Source organism: Meles meles, chromosome 8 (assembly GCF_922984935.1).
Source record: "Meles meles chromosome 8, mMelMel3.1 paternal haplotype, whole genome shotgun sequence".
In the NCBI taxonomy this organism is placed as follows: domain Eukaryota; kingdom Metazoa; phylum Chordata; class Mammalia; order Carnivora; family Mustelidae; genus Meles; species Meles meles.
The window spans coordinates 92,650,864-92,667,565 of NC_060073.1; the positions used below are offsets into that span (position 1 = coordinate 92,650,864).

The window sequence follows — 16,702 nt, forward strand, 5'->3', positions numbered from 1 at the left end:
ATTCCTTCTCATTTAAAACACACACACACACACAGAGACGGGGGTACCTGGATGGCTCAGGGGGTTAAGCGTCTGACTTGATTTTGGCTCAGGTCATGATCTCAGGGTTATGAGACTGAGACCTGTGTGGGGCTCTGCACTTAGTGGGGAGTCTGCTTGGGATTCCCTCTCACCATCTCCCTTTGCCCCTCCCCTCCTCAGCCCTGCACGTGGGCTCTCTCTCTCTCTCTCATAAATAAGTAAATCTTTAAAAACATAAAAAGAACACATAACAAAGTTCAGTCTATTGGCAGCATTCATTAAACTTGCCTTTAAATTCAATGGACAGGAGTAGTGTTTGGCCAACAGACTATATTCTACAAATGTCTCTTTAGTCTTTTATATGAACTCTATTGTTAACCAGTGTTAATGATGAAATAACCCGCTCCAGGTGCAATCTCTAATTTAAATGTTATCAGTTGGAACTGGTCCTTTACATATTATCTAGTTCTCTTTTCATATTTAAATAAGTCTAAAAAATCAACCTTGTCCTTGTACATTTCAAGCTCTTTAAAAACATTTTACTTGTTTTGTTAAAAATTCCCTATAGTGCTTATTACTATTCCTTGATCTTGTTGGTATCTTGGGGGAGGGGGTGCTCAGTAATCATCTAGGATATTAAATAATGCTGAATAAAATTGCTAACTTCCTCCAGTCACTCTTTGATTTTAGCCGTATATACTCTCAAGAAGAATCTGAACCTGAATGTCTCAGCATCACTTTTACAAAAATTGCAAATGCTACATTTGTAAGACATTCATTAGCACAGATATGTTAAAACATACATAACCCCAATGCACAGGTGAAGTTTCCAACTCACCTTGTAGCTTCCTCATTTTGGCAAGTGCATCAAGATGCAATGTGTCTAAAAGACAGATATTCCCCAGTGTTAACCCTGAGTTCCTTTGATGGACAAGGAGGTCAGCTGTAAGACTCGTCTTAAAATTTTTCAAGCTAAGGCCATTTTATCCACGTTGTGTAAAACTTTGAGGTCTAAACCAACACGTGCTTAAGTAGTTTAGGAGACAGAAAACTCTTCCCTGAAGAAAATGCTGGCCCTACCTGAAAGAAATCCTGCTGTCCCCACCTGTTCTAAAGCGCAATAGCCTTCTGTCTGTCTCCTCAGCGTTCACAGCGGAACGACATCTTCTTTCCCATCTGGTGTGGAAAGCATATGGCCATCACAGCAACACAGGATGCCATCACTACAGGTACTTGTTAGAAGATTCAGTCATTTGTTGTCTGATCCCTGGCCTCAACCAGAGGCTCTCCTAATATGGCTGAAATTTATAGAAAACTATTTAATAAACATATGGACTACTTTTCTCCCTTCATTTTCTCCTAGGCTATTACCACTGTATTAAGTTGGGTGATCAGAAAGAAATGCTTTAACCTTGTGTCCCAGACTTACCATCTTTATCGGGTGTTCATCTTAATACCACCTCCTCTGCCCTCTTGGGCATGAGGACAGTGTTTTTGGGCAGAGTTGCTGATTTTTTAAAAATTCTCTTGAAAATACCATTTACCTCATTACCAAAAGTTCATTGTCCCCATAATAAATTCTGCCTTGAGTTCTGCTCCAGGAACACATTTTCTATCAGAACATCGGCATGCTTTTCTTTCAGTGGAAAAGGATAATTAAGTAATACAACATAATTTCTTTGTTAGCCTTAGTTGCCAAAGGCTCAATTGTAAAATTAGCTTTACTGGGCATCTAGATGAATCAGCTGTCTCATTTTTGAGACTATTTCTGGTCTGTTTTTATCTCCCTCTCATTTCACACTATGTTTCACTTGTTAAAATTCATATAATCTTCATTTTCAGTTCTGGTCCAGCATTAGCCTCACTACATTTCAGGTGCTTTTAGTCTGTAAGTGTTTGGCTTGCCTGGACCCCACCTGCCACTGCCCAGACTCTTAAATAACAAGACGAGAGGACTGCTCAGATGATTCTGATGCAAAGGCGGATCATCTTCAATTTTTGTCTTTGTTTTTAATGATGAATCCAGTATGTCTTTAGATAAAGAAAATCTACATATGTATATATACAGTAAGGAAGGGCTAGTTTGGGGAGGTCCTGATTATATCTGGTAGAGCTGACTAGGTTTCTTACAAAGTAGTACACAAGGTTACTGCATATACAATGAAAGTGGGAAAATAATCTTTTGCTTAGTTTATTTTAATGAAAAATATTAATAAATGAATTTGAAGAAAGAATTTGGAAAATACAGAAAGTCCAAAAAGAGAAATTTTAAACCATTTGTAAATTCACTTTTAAATCAACTTTAATTAGATATATTTTGCAAATGATAAAATGGGACCATTTAAAGTGCACAGTTCAATGAGTCTTGACAATTATATACACTCATGTAACTACCTCCACAGTCATGCTTTAGAATGTTTCTACAACCTCCTCATCTTAGCTCATATCCTTTTCCAGTGTATGTGACCAACTCTCTCTCACTTTCCCTCTGACCCTGATGCCAGGCAACTCAGCTTTCCTTTTTCTCACTATAGCTTGGTTTTGCCCATTCTAGAACTTCTTATGATTTGAGTTACATAGTGTGTTGTCTTTTATATCTAGCTTCTTTGGCTTGGGATAATGCTTTTTAGGATGTATATGTTCTCTTTAATGTATCAATGTTTTCTTGTCATTATTCAATGGAATTCCAACATGTGACTATAATATAAATTTTTATCCATTCACTTTCTGATGGATAATTAGATTATTACCAGTTTGGGACTATTATGAATAAAGCTGCTCTGAACTTTTGTGTGCAAGTCTTTGTGTGGACACATATCTATTTATCTTGGGTAAATGCTTAGGGATTGGTAGGTCATATATGAAGTATTTGTTTAATTTTATGAGAAATTGTCAAATTGTTTTCTAAAGTGACTATACAATTTTATATTCTTACCATCAATATACAAGAGTCCTACCTATTCTCACATCATCATTACATGTTATTATTCAAGCCTTTAGAATTACATCCTTTCTAGAAGGTGGGGAGTGATACTCACTGTGATTTTAGTTTGCATTTGCTTGATGACTTGCTTAATGTTGAATATCTTTTCATTGGCATTTCATAAATCTTCTTTTGTGAAGGATTTGCTTAAATATTTTGCCCATTAAAGAAATTGAGTTATTTGACCTCTTACTATGGAGATGTAAGATTGGTTTATAGATTATGGATACAAGTCATTTGTTATATATATGCATTATATGTATATTATATATATAATACATGTATTATATATATTTATATATTATATATATTATATATATTCTTCTAATTTGTGGCTTGCCTTGCCATTGTCCTACCCTTACAAAGAATAAATATTTCAATGTGATGAAGTTCAATTTAATAATTTTTCCCTTTTTGGCACCTGGGTGGCTCAGTGGGTTAAGCCGCTGCCTTCGGCTCCGGTCATGATCTCAGGGTCCTGGGATGGAGCCCCGCATCGGGCTCTCTGCTCAGCGGGGAGCCTGCTTCCTCCTCTCTCTCTCTCTGCCTGCCTCTCTGCCTACTTGTGATCTCTGTCTGTCAAATAAATAAATAAAATATTTTAAAAAAATAATTTTTCCCTTTTTGACTTGTACTTTCTGTTCCAGATCTAGGGAATATTTATGTATCCCAAGGTCACAAATATTTCCTCCTCTTTTGTTCCTAGAAATTTTATAGTTTCTGCTCTTACATTTAGATTTATGATTCACTGTGAGTTTTTGGTGCATGGTATAAAGTATGAATGGATTTTTTCATGTATCATACAGCTTTGCTAATTTCACATTAACACTAGTGTTTTTTATGGATTCTTTCATATTTTCTAAGTACATAATCATGTCAATGGTGAATTTAGACAATTGACATCTTTCTAATCTGCATAAATTTTATTATTTTTCTTATATCATTACACTAAGTAGGACCTTCAGCTCAAAAAGGAAAAAAAAAACCAGTAGTGAGAACAGACATTCTTTCCTTGTTCTCAGTTTTATGGGATAACATTATTCCTTCCCGCTATGATAATAGCTATAGGTTTTCTGTGGATGCCCACTGTCAGTTCGAGAAAGTTACCTTCTTGACTTAGTTTACTGAGATCTTTTATCATGAATAGATGTTGAATATTATCAAATGCTTTTTTCTTCATCTTTTGACATTTTTGTCCTTTATTTTGTTTTTATGAGGAGTTACACTAAATTTCAAATGTTAAACCAACCTTGCACTCCTAGGCAGTGTTAAAATCCACCGGTCATAATGAATTAGTATTTTCATTTCTGGGTTCAATTTCTTAATATGTTGTCAAGGACTTTTGTGTCTACACATGATTTTGGTTTATAGGTTTTTCTCTTTATCTTGTTATTTCTTTACTTCTGTTATCAGTGAAATGCTGGCCTTATTAAATTTCTTAATTCTCTATTCCCTGAAATTCTTTCTATAGGTTTGGTATCATTTCTTCCTTAACTACTTAATGTAATTAACCAGTGAAGTCAGTAGGCCTTGAGATTTCTCTGTGGGAAGATGAAACTATACATTTAATTTCTTTGTATATAGGACTGTTCAGATTTTCTACTTATTCTTTTTTCTTCAGACTTATGTATTTATTTGAAAGAGAGAGCAAGCAAGGGAACTGGGGAAGGGATAGGGGGAAAGAGAGAGAGAGAGAATCCCACACAGACTCCCTGCCAAGTGCAAAGCCTGAGTCAGGACTTGATCTTATGACCCTGAAATCATGACTGAGCCAAAATCAAGATTGTCAGTAGCCAGCTGAGCCACCCAGGTGTCCCAGATTTTCTACTTATCCTTGTGACAGTTTTTGTAATTTTTGTTTTTTTCAAGGAATTTTTCCATTTCATCTAAGCTGTCAAGTTTATTAGCATAATTTTTATTATAAACCCTTACTATCCATTTGAAATCTGTAAGAGCTGTAGTAATAGAATCTCTTTCATCTTTCTTTTGGTTATTATCTTCTTTATATTACATGGACCAGTCTTCTCATGAATAAAAATCTCTTAAAAATAAATAGTTAATATTCTTGATCTTTAAAGAACAAACTTTTGGTTTCATTTATTTTTTCTGTATTGTTTTCCATCTGCTCTCTGCATTGAATGCTGCACATGTCCAGTAAGATCTCTCCACTCTAGCTGGTCAGAACTCAAATTATCTCCTAGTTCTTTCTGAGCTCTAAGAATTATCCAACTTATAAATCTCTTTTAGCTCTTTTTCCAGCTGCATGCATGTTCACTCTACACACGTGCCCTTTAGTATTCACCAGTGAAGTCATGGAGTCTCCTATGTTGATTTCCATAGCTCTTTTTCTCCATGTGACGTTCCTCCTCTCTATCTCCTCAATCAGATCAGTGCACTGAACACTGATCTCTACGGATTAAACTCAGTAAGGATGATATGCTTCCAGAAAGTACTTCTTGGCTGAAAGCTGGGTGGATCATAGAGTTTACCTCATCTGTTTTCATTTATTCAGGGATCATAGTCGTCACTGATTGTTGTCCAATTGTCTTAAAACATTGATTCATATATTATGTTTCTAGTTTTTACAGCAGGAGAAAATTCTGATACCAATTAATCTTTCATGGCCAGCAGCAATATTCTAGAAGCCTCACTATTAGCTTCTTGATGTTTGTTTCTTGTAATAATTAATATTAATTAATTCAACATAACCTTATTAAGCATTTGTTACATTGCGGAGCATTTAACATCTATAAATTAACACATAATATAACATATTTAAATTGGGTTCATGTATCATTATGTTCTTTTTTTCATTTATCTCAACTGGTATTTACTAAATGTGCTATTTTCTCAAATTAAAATATTGATGCAGCTTAGGAAATGATTAGGTTTTGTATATATGTTGTTCTCAATTGGTATGGTATATTCTTATAGGACACAAATTCTCCTTAGGTAAGAATTATTATCTTTGCTTTAATTCTTTCATTTCTTTGTTCTTTATCTTTTAATTTTGAAGTGAAATAAAACATTCCCAAATGTGTTCTCTGCATCACTGATTAAATTTTAGATTGCTATTTCTGTCCTATACTCCTTCTCTTGAATTTTACTTTCCTTAAATATTTCTTGATATAATGGAACTCTCTTTTTAACTCAATCTGCTATTACATCATCTTCTATTTTATTGCCTTTTCCACAGAGCTAGTGAATTCTTTTTTTTGCCTTTATGGAAATTATATATAAGATACTCTCTAAAGTTATTTTCTGTTTTCTGTAGTGTAAGTTTTTTTTTAAAAATTGCGTTTCCTCCCTTACATCTTGGGTATAATCACATTCATCTTGTAAGTACAACAAAGACTCTACCAAATCTTTTCACAAGTCTCATATGGTTATTACTTCATTCTTTGTATTTATCCATGGAGGAGAAGTTATATAAAAATTGATGGAGAGGTGGATTTTCCTCCTGGCCAGCATCACTTTCCTCCTAGGAGCAGTCGAATTCCTCGTATTAAAATCTACCAGGCTGCCACATGTGCTTAACTCATTCTAAAACTTTTAATACTGGATATATGCAGTATGTGTTGTGAATAATGTATACATGTTCTATATGTGTATTTTCTAAGTATTATTTTAATAAAGGGGAAGAGGGAAAAATCAAGTGCTGGTAGAAATCCTGATCCCAGTGTCTTTAAAAACTTGAGAGGAAAACATTGAACAGAAATCACTCATTCACTCAAACTTCAGATATATCCCACAAGTCCCTGAAAAGCAAAGTAACGACCCTGACTTTTCTAGTGACCTAGAAATGATCCAGAATTTTATGCAGTCCTAGAGACACATCTTTCCTACCCACTGCCTACTAAACATCTTTAATTCAGTCCCACAGGCATCTCAAACTCAGACTTTCAAAAATAAAACTCATCCTTTCTCCTGTATCTCCCACAATTTAAAATGACCACTTTGCCCGCATAGTTGTATTAGCCACATTGAGGTTCATTTTAAACAATTCAGTGTCCACAGTCTGTTGTTCGAATTCCAGATATTCTGTCCCCTTAAAATCTGTTTTATTTGTCTACTCCTTTCTGTATTCACTGTCCCTGCTTTGTTTTCCTGCCTGGAGTGCTAGAATAATATTCTAACTGGTTCCTCTACCTTCTGTCACATGTGTCTTTCATCATCCTTCCCCTCGCTTCTAATGGTGGTGGTGTTGTTTCTAAAAAATAGGCCTGATTGTGTTAATACTCACCTTAAAATATTTCAAGATCTTCACTTTATCTAAAAGATAGTGTCCAGACTCACCAGCATCAAGAGGCTCTAAACCATGATCTCTGAATCACCTGAGAATGTGGTTAAAACACAGATTCTGGTTTGGTACCCGTAAGTGGGGCCCAAGATTCTGCAATTTTAGCAAGTTTCTGGGTGTGACCCAGGCTCCCACCCATAGGACCACATTTGGTAGCACATCTATAAGATGTCTTCTGTTCAGACTTCTCTCTAGACTCATCTTCATTTCTCCCTCCTCCACTTCAGCCCTATCCTTTTCACTTGCTTAACTCTTTGAAGTGCCTAGAAAAATATCTCTGTGTGATTAGTCATAAACCTTTTCTGCTCAGAATGCTCTTCTCTCCCATCTCCACCTGAAGACCATCTATTCCTCTTTAACACTTACCTCAAGTTGAATTTTATAATAGAATCTTTCTCTGATCCCTCCATCTCATGGGAAGATTTATTTTACTTATTTACTGCTCTACTTGCCTGGCTGTGCCAGTACGAGCAACTCCTAGGGCACTATGTGTTAAGAATGTGATCCATTCTCAACAGATTTTGTTTGTATACCTAGTTTCTTTCCCAGTCTGTAATATTATAAAGGAAGAGATTGTGGTATCACTGGTATCTAGCACACCGTCTCTCATCTTTCAAGTTCTAAATAAATAGGTTTTATAAGAATGTCTGAATATAAAATGAAATAGAAGAATAAATGGAACATTAACTTGAAAGTTTATTTATAGTTGTATTAACTATCTACTGATGCGTAAGATATTATCACAGACTTGGCAGAATTTGCCTAGGCTGAAATCGTGGTGTCAGCCAGGGCTGTGACCTTAACTAAGGCTCTGAGTTCTCTTCTGAGCTCATTGGCTACAGTGGAATGCATTACCTGTACTGTAGGAGGGAGGCACCCATGTTCTTGCTAGTTATCAGTTCTTAGATGCTGACTGGATCTTTGACACATAGCCCTCCTGGGCCGTTCACAACAATGATGTTTGCTTTCTTCCAGGCCAACAGCAATACTTCTGTCTGAATTCTGATCCCTCTCTAGTCTTCTGTGATGAAGACTGATAAAATGCAATGTAATCAAATTTGCTATATAGCATACCCTAACCAAGGGAGCAATAACAGACTATTTTATCATATTCATAGGTTCTGCCCTCATTCAAAGATGGAGGATTGCACAGGCAGGTACACCAGAGAGTGAGAATCTGGAAAGCCATCTTTAGTTGACTACATTAGTTGACTACAAAACTTGAGGTGCTCATGACAAGCTTGGGAAAATGGAAAAGGAAGCTGATACTGAAGAGGAGGATAAAATATATAAAATTTTATATATAAAATTAAGATAGGAGTTTACTATCAATGTATGCTAGTACTGGATTTTTTTTAATATATGGTTGAATTCTTGATTTTATAAATGAATATAAAACTTAAGGACCTTGAAATTTGTAGTAGAAACAGCATTCCTGACTACTGCTAAATAATGTTTCTTCTACCTTAGAATTGTCTTCTATTCCAAGCCATTGTAAACAAACCACCCCTCAGTCTTTGAATAGTTAAGTGTATAAAAAGGGACTTCGCTGAGGAATTAAGTCTGATCAGTCACTCTTAAATTTCTTGCTCAATTTTATCAACTCTAAATTAGAATCTTAAACTTCAAGTTTAAAAGAATGTAGCTGATGGCTTTTGAAGTAAGACTGGCAGCTTATCTCTTTTTCAGAGCATAAGTATGCATGGAGCCAGTTGCATTAGCTTCAGTTTAACCTTCTGGAAAGCCAGTCACTAGCTAGCATTGCAGATTTTAGCTCCTCGTAGAGGGTGTCTGTAGCTTTCCTACAAATCCATGTGGATCATGGGATTTGAATGACAGGTGCTTAATGTTACTGAACATACCAGGTTTACCTTCTCATCTCCTGCAATGAATGGGATTAAACTTCTGAGCTGTGACAGGTGATGTAATGACAGTATTATCAGTTTTTAAATTTTTTAGCACTTGCTCACTCATGGCTTATTCCTCTGGGACAGTTCTCTTCCCCTGAAATCTGCCAATGATCTATTTATCCTAATTCAAAATATTCATCCATCACCATGAAAACATAATTGGGTCAAACAGTTTTGCTCATAGGTAAAAACTCCCATAGGCAATTATCAATTCCCTTTATGATTAATATAAAAATGATGGTGTTTCTATTCATGGAGTGCATGCGGGAGCATTCGCAGTCATATACTATAGGTAAACTTTGTCATTACACTAACACAAAGTAAAAATTCCTGAAGCACCAAGGAACCTGGTAGCACCTGTAATATCTGAGCATGTCAATTTGCCAGGAAATTAGAGTGAACTCACAGTATTACAAACAATACTTCTGCAAACCGTTTTTGCAAAAATGAGATTAAAGGGTTTTGTTGTTGTTGTTGCTGTTTGTTTTTTGTTTTTGCTTTTCCTTAAATGCCATAATTTGAAGCAAGAACACAGAACTGGAGAGCACACTGTGTAGAGCAGACATCTACTTAAAACTCCTCCTAAGAATGGTAGGCACAAGAGAAGAATTTCATACTATATGCTTCAGTGAAGACTAACACCAGAATTGCATTTGAGAAAGGATTTGGTCATAAAAAATCAAGTATGGGAATTCGTGGTTTTGTATTTCAAAACCTAAAAAAAAAAAAAGCCCCTGTATCATGAGGATGAATTAGAATCATATTGTTCATGAAAATATCTTCATTTACACTGTTGTGTTTGTGTGTGTTTTGTTCATGAAGCCATGTTTCTCGTTGGTTTTAAGTCTTCCCAAATCAAGTTCTTTAACCCTACCTCTAGAGGGTATCGTTGAAAATGTTACATATATGTATATGTGTGTGGGTGTGTATACAGATGTATACTACAATATATGATATCAATATAATACTTATATACATAAGTATACAAGTATATATACTTAAACATATATATTATGTAATATATACATAAGTTTAATGAATGTTTATTTTCCCTCAACGGAACTTAATTTCCTCTAAAACCTTTCTCCATGTAAGGCAGAAGTAGCTTCTGCTACCAGATGTTTGTGATTTGACCTTTCCTACCATACTATTGTCGCCAGGACATGGCTGCCCAGACGGAGACCATATTTCCAGTCTCCTCACACATCATTTCAGGCGTTTGCTGAGTTCCAGCAAAATGGAACTGGAATGCAAGTAATATGCACCATTTCTAAGGCTAATCCACAGCCTCCCCACCTATTCCCTCCTTTACTGGCTGGAGGCTGAAGACTTGGAGCCCCAGAGACAGTGGAGTCACAGGACAGAAGGAACCTGGATCCCTACGTCATTATGTGGCAGAAAGCCACCTTTTCATGACCCAGGAACACCTCTGCATTGGAATTGATATGAAGGAAAAATAACTTTCATTTTGTTATGCCATTAAAATGTGGGGATTTGCTTGATGCAACAGCTAGCATTACCTGAACCAATACAGAAATCAAGGCCTTGAAGTAAATGCTGCTATTTAAAAAAAAAAAAAAAATCTAAACTATGTGACAGGAACTTAGCAGTTTTGTGGTAGGCAGTGAGGACACAGATCTAGCAAGCTGGAAGTCCCTGCTTGCTGTAGTGAAACATTTGGTAAAACTGTCACCCTTGTTAGCGTGGAAGGCAGACCAAGTGTCTATGAGCCTGTGCATCTCGGGAAAGTGATTGGAATGAGCCAGAATGCTAGCATATGTTGATCTTCCCTTGCTGTGTTTGGCAAGGTATTTCAAGAGAGAGTGAGCTAGTTTGCAGACAGAAAGAAACAGAATGAAAGTATCAGAAATTTGGAGTCACACAGGTTTGAAACTGCTTCTAGAGGACAAACAATGTAAAATAAGACTTTAAAAACCTTTGAGCCATGAGCCGCTGCCTTCGGCTCGGGTCATGGTCTCGGGGTCCTGGGATCGAGCCCCGCATCAGGCTCTCTGCTCCACGGGGAGCCTGCTTCCCCCTCTCTGTCTGCTGCTCTACTTGTGATCTCTCTCTCTGTGTCAAATAAATAAAATATTAAAAAAAAAATTTCTCAGTTAAATAAAGGGACGGGGCCCTGGGGCTGAGACCAGATTAAGAGTGGCGTTTCCATGCAAGCCCGCTGTTGCCTACAGCGTTGAGGTACCCGTCTTGATAGAGAGGGGCAGAGAGGAGAAATAAAGAAGACACAGCTATTGCTCTAGAAAGGAACTTTTTTCGTGTGATTTCCAACCCATGGAATGGGCTGAAAACACATCGAGCGTCTCAGAGCACATACTCTGCCGTTAGTAACACAGCCCCCAATAGGGACTTAACATATATAACTCCCATCAAAACTCGTACTGGCTCAATATCAAGTTCACATCACCCTTGCTTATCCGACACAGAGCCTTCATTTTGCTATAGGCATTGTGTTCACCGAAATTCCTGTATTCCTGCATATCCTAAATTCAAAGCTCCTAGAGGAAAAAGGACAAGAAAATGTAATTCTCTTCAGGGTGTGTCTAAGTTAGACAGAGCTGCAGTGTGTACCTTGTACCAAGTGTTACCTAATAACAACTATTTGGGGAGGGAAGAGATGATCGGAATGGGTATCTGGAAGAGATATTCCCTAAATCCATACTTTCTGGTGGTGTCAGTGGAGGGAAGAGGGAAATCATGGGGGCAAATGTTTTCCTTTGGGGATTTATCGAGTAAGGAAAATGGAAATTAAAAAAAAAAAACTTTTCAGTTTTGTTGATTCTTGCTGTCTAAAAATCGCCAAAATTTCATTTCATCTTCGCCTGGTGGAGAAGCTCACCTCCAGGGAGGAAACACGTAATCTCGCTCCTTGTTAAGCAAGTGCTGTACACAGCAAAAAGCACCCTGATATTAAACCATAAACCAAGTGAACTAATAAATAAAGATGACTACCGCAGTTGAGCAGTAATGCTCCATATCTAACATTTTCAGGGTACAGGCTCTATGCAAAGTGTTTCCACTTTTTTTTCCCCCCTAGGATGCAACTGGCTGTGTTCTATAAAGCATAGATTAGCTTTTGAGCTAATCTATAGGAGCCTTGTGCTGAGCTACAATCCAGGGACACTGAAATGAAAGCCACGGTGAGGCTAACAGCAAATGGGAAAAGACTACACCTTTGGAGTTACTATTTCTAACTTCCAGAAAAACAAAACTCCAAGAGAGATGTACATTGCTAAGCCTTGTGAATTGTCAGGGAGGTGAGAAGAAGAGAAAGGGAAAGGGGACACACATACTCATTTTCTCCTGAGTCACCACAGGGTCTGTCTAGAGGGCTGAGCTCCTCTCAGCAGTTTTGAAATCTGAGTCTGCTCTAAAAGCCACAGGCATTCTAGGAAGGAAGTAGCCCACAACAGCACTCAGATCATTAATGATACACTCATACTGAATGCTGAGGCAAAATTATCTTCACCTTAAGTTTAATGCATTCCTGGAAACCACAAGAACAGCTCTGAGGAATGCCCCTAATGGCAAGTGACAGAAAAAAAATTGGTACAATCTTGGCGACCACACAATTACCCAAAACAGAGATGAAAAATTATATTTGGAGACAAAAATAAGACCTCTTCTTTTATCCTGCATGCCATGAATTCATCTGCAGCAAGTAAACACTCTATTGGCCTAGCTAGAGTGATACAAAGAGGAGAACACTATTTCAGAGAGCAGAAGGTGGGGAAATGTGTATTCTTGTGAAAAAAAAAAAAAATTCGGTGACTTTTGAAAATGAATTCTCCAACTCCTTAAGAAAGTATGTGTAGTTGTGTGAAAAGTCAAGGGTTAGTGTGAGTGATAAGAATGGACGCCCCCAAGGGGAGACAGAAACGGGGAAAAGGAAGAAATGAAGCAACACATTAGTATCCTCCCTAAGATGCTGCTGCAGAAGAAGAAATTGAGGTTGTAAGGGGCAAAAATCAGTGCCTGAGGGGTATGAAGCTTAATAAAAGTTACTGAGATAAGGGAAAGCTCTTGGAACCATTGGGTCTCCCACTGACACTTATGAAGAATTCACCGACGATTAAGTACTCCACGCCTGGTGGAAGCCTTCAGAGCAATTTTGGAAAAATAGAAGAAAGCAAAGTCAATGACACCATGGCTATCGACTGTTTTGTTTAAAAATGGCAGGACAGGAGATGTCAGGAATTGGAGGTTCTTAGCACTATTGAGTCCCGGCTTTATCACACTTGTGGGAATTGTGGGAATTGTGTGGTGTCATCCCTGACAGAATGAAACACGAGAACCGAAACCATGTAATAAAAGGGAGGAAGATCACACAGCACTTACTCACCCGAAATGAAGAAGGAAGGCATACTGAAGGTGGAACACAATCAGGTTATACCACTCTTGGATAAATACATCGTATTTGACAGTGGGTGACTTTGCATTGCTAAGGTTATGAGTTTGAGGTAACACATTAGCCATATGAACATGGAGAGTCAGAAAGAACAGTAAAATCTCTGGAGACAAGATAAAGATGTCCACTCGACTATTTGCTGCATGCATTTACAACACATTTCTGATTTTTTAAAAATGCATTGAGGGGCGCCTTGATGGCTCAGTGGGTTAAGCCTCTGCCTTCAGCTCAGGTCATGATCTCAGGGTCCTGGAATCGAGTCCCACATCGGGCCCTCTGCTCGGCAGGGGGCCTGCTTCCCTCTCTCTCTCTCTCTCTGCCTGCCTCTCTGCCTACTCGTGATCTCTTTCTGTCAAGTAAATAAATTTAAAAAAATGCATTGATATGAGACCAATGTCAAGGAAAGGGATATAGGAAATGCTGGACAACAGCATACATGTGAGACATCAATGATTTGGGAAGCTAAGGTGAATGTCACTCCACTGCTTTACCCATGGAAACATTCATAAATATCATTGTGAAATGGCTGTATGAAGAAAGAACTAAAATGAGCATAGGCACCCACCCTTTATTGTTTTTAAGATTTTATGTATTTGAGAGAAGGGGGGGGCATGAGAAGGGGGCAGGGGGAGAGGGAGAAGCAGACTCCCCACTGAGCAGGATGCCTAATGCGGGGCTTGATCCCAGGATCCCAGGATCATGACCTGAGCTGAAGGCAGATGCTTAACCAACTGAGTCCCTGAGGCACCCAGCAATCCACTCTTTAGATATATAAGGGTACCTGCTCTTCTGAAAACATATCTTGGATGATATCACAACAATAAATATCCCTCCCCTTTGTCTGGCAAACCTCTACTTCTCCTTTAGTCTCATCTCAACTATCATCTCTTCTCTATAATGTGCCCACCCCTTCCCAGGTAGAGATAACTATCCCCTCCTTATATGTAATTGCCATGTGTGAGTTTTCTCTTGTTGCAGAACAAATTTCCACAAAATTGGCACCTAAAACAACACAAATGTATTATCTCATGGTTTCCATTGGTCAGGAGTCCTTATGTTTTAGCTGGGTGATCTCCTCAGCATCTTACAATGCTGAAGTTGGGGAGTCAGCAGGCCATATTGGCATCTACAGACTCAATTAGGGAATGATCACTTTCAAGATTTCTCAGATCACTGGGAGAATTATTTCTGCGTGACTGACTGAAAGACTGAGTCTTATTTTCTTCTTGGATACCAGCTAGGGATCATTTTCAGGTCCTAGAGTCTGTCCTTGGGTTTCAGGCCATGATTGCAGTCCTGTGATTCCTTCCTAGGCTGCTTTCTTCCAGGTCAGCCAGCAGGAGGGCTTCTCTCTCTGATACTCCACCTTATCTTGATGGAACTGCCCTGATTAGATCAGTCTCATCCACAATAATCTCCATTTTGATTAATTCAAAGTCAATGGATTAATAACCTAATCACAGGGGTAGTATCCCATTATATTTACTGACCCCACCCACTCTTAAGGGGAGAGAATATACTCAGTATATACACAGTTGGGTGGAGAAATGTGGAGGTCATCTCAGAATCCTGCACACCATGCTCTCTAAACCATCAAGATGGGGTATAATAACTATATATATTATGGCTAGGATATAAATAATGTTTTAACATATTATATATTCACAACTATAAATTATTGCATATATGTGCTATATATAAGTATATAATACATATGTTATTATATTTTAATTAATACATATATTATTATATATGGGTATTTTACACACACACACACACACACACACAACCTGCCCTGGAGCAGAGACCATGCTCTTTCCAAATCAGTATCACCAACAACTAGCATGATACCAAAAATCTAGTAGACATCAATACCTTCTTTTAAATTAAATGCCTATAAGAAAACAATATATAAACGTTTAAACAACAACAAAACTTGGGGTTGGTTTGTGGAAAGATTATGAGAAATAGACTTGGAAATGGCATAGGAAGGAGAGAATGGGAAGAAAAAGATAGTTTCCAGGAGAATGTGGAAAAGACTTGGCAATGTGTCCATTTCAGCCCTCATATTTCATCCCAGGCTTTTTAATAAAGTATGCACTATTTTACAACACTACCAACAGAATTATCAAATTTCTTCTGATAGTCTTAAAATCAAGGAGACACAGCATGAAACTTAGAAATGCAGGGATCAGGGTCCATGTTCTCTCCCAGCCTAAGTTTTAAGGCACTTCCACAGGGCAGAAGTGGGGCTGGAGGGAAGATGGCAGTGCCCAAGCTGAGAGCGAGGAAGAACAGTTCTCCACACAAGGGTGTGTGAGCAGATGGTGCTGACGATGGCTGCATCTGGGATAATCACCTTCATAGAAAAGCTCCTCGGGACACCTGAAGAGCTCAGGTTGCCCACCACACAAGTCCCGCAGAATAAGGAGTCCCCCTTCTTGAAAATACTAATATTTCTGACTGAATAACAAAAATTATGAAAGAGTATAGACTTGGAACCAAAGGAGGCCAAATAACTTCAGATTAACGGCTATCAAGGTTAAGTGGGTGATGAAGATGATAAACGGCCCAGAACATGCCCCAGTCAGTGCTGATGCATATAGCCGGGAAGACTGTAGTCTTAGCCTGGGGCAATCATGACTGAAGCCTTGGCATCTTGGTATCTCCATTTCTAATCTTGTCATCTGCTTAATGGATGCTGCTCAGAGCTCGAACCTCCAGCAGTATGCTTACAGAATCACATGAAGACCAAACTGCATTTTCCTGTGTTCATAAACAACAGTAACATAATTGACAAAAGTCTTACAGTGAGACAGATCCAGAATTTTGAGAATTCTGAAGATGCCTTTTATTATAAAACTACACTTTTATGACCAGCCTTGTTCTATAAGCTTTACAGCTGGAGGTGGTGGATTTTTCCAGTTTATTCAGAGTGGTGGCACTGTTTTGCTTGGGACGTGCTTTAGAGGACCTCTTCATGTGAGTCACCGGGGTCTATAAGAAATGTGAAAGGAAGCATCATCCCAATCTAAGCATCCACAAAACCCAGAGTCCAGAAC

The 16,702-nt window shown here is 38.0% G+C and overlaps 1 protein-coding gene across 3 annotated transcripts in view; it reads right to left on the reverse strand.

Moving 5' to 3' along the window:
* Positions 1-16,702, reverse strand: part of NTM (neurotrimin) — a 964,245-nt gene that overhangs the window by 557,251 nt on the left and 390,292 nt on the right. The gene's annotated exons all lie outside the window — the stretch shown is intronic.